At 32.8% G+C, this 469-nt stretch overlaps 1 long non-coding RNA gene across 1 annotated transcript; it reads right to left on the bottom strand.

The window, feature by feature from the left end:
• Positions 1–251: 251 nt before the first annotated feature.
• On the bottom strand, positions 252–469 carry LOC105461461. Its single transcript, XR_975940.1, has 2 exons — positions 411–469; positions 252–328 (listed from the first exon to the last, which is right to left on the bottom strand). It is a non-coding gene; the product is annotated as an uncharacterized LOC105461461 (long non-coding RNA).

The following is a 469-nucleotide window of genomic DNA, read 5'->3' as shown; positions in this document are numbered from 1 at the left end:
TCGTTAGATATTACAGAAACTGTGACAAATCTGTTGCCTTTTTGGTATCAAAAATTTATAGCACACTCTACGCATGATCTGTCTTTTCAGGTTTGGCTGTTGGGGTAGTTACAACATTTCATTCTATTAACTCACATATTTCAACCGTTTTACGCGAATACTTGGGATCGCATGTGGTTTGAGACGGGTCACACTGAGAGAACTTTTATCGAAACAGTCTTCGGTAAAATGCTTCGAACGTATGACAGTAATTTTTTTCGGTTTCCACTCGCTGCCTTTATTTACAAAATTTATCGACATATTATATCTTGTAGGGTCTTTTGGAAATCTATAAGAATATATTGTTTTACAGAAAAATTATTTTAACAGTTTACATATCAGATAATGTAATAATAATAACAGATACTCACATATGAAAAGTAACTCCACAATTTTTTGCTTTGGAAAAACCACACAAAATACAGCTAAC

This window comes from Wasmannia auropunctata, unplaced genomic scaffold, assembly GCF_000956235.1.
Source record: "Wasmannia auropunctata unplaced genomic scaffold, wasmannia.A_1.0 LD287425.1, whole genome shotgun sequence".
In the NCBI taxonomy this organism is placed as follows: Eukaryota; Metazoa; Arthropoda; class Insecta; order Hymenoptera; family Formicidae; genus Wasmannia; species Wasmannia auropunctata.
The sequence above is the reverse complement of the archived record's forward strand: the minus strand, read 5'-3'. Positions and strand labels throughout refer to the sequence as shown.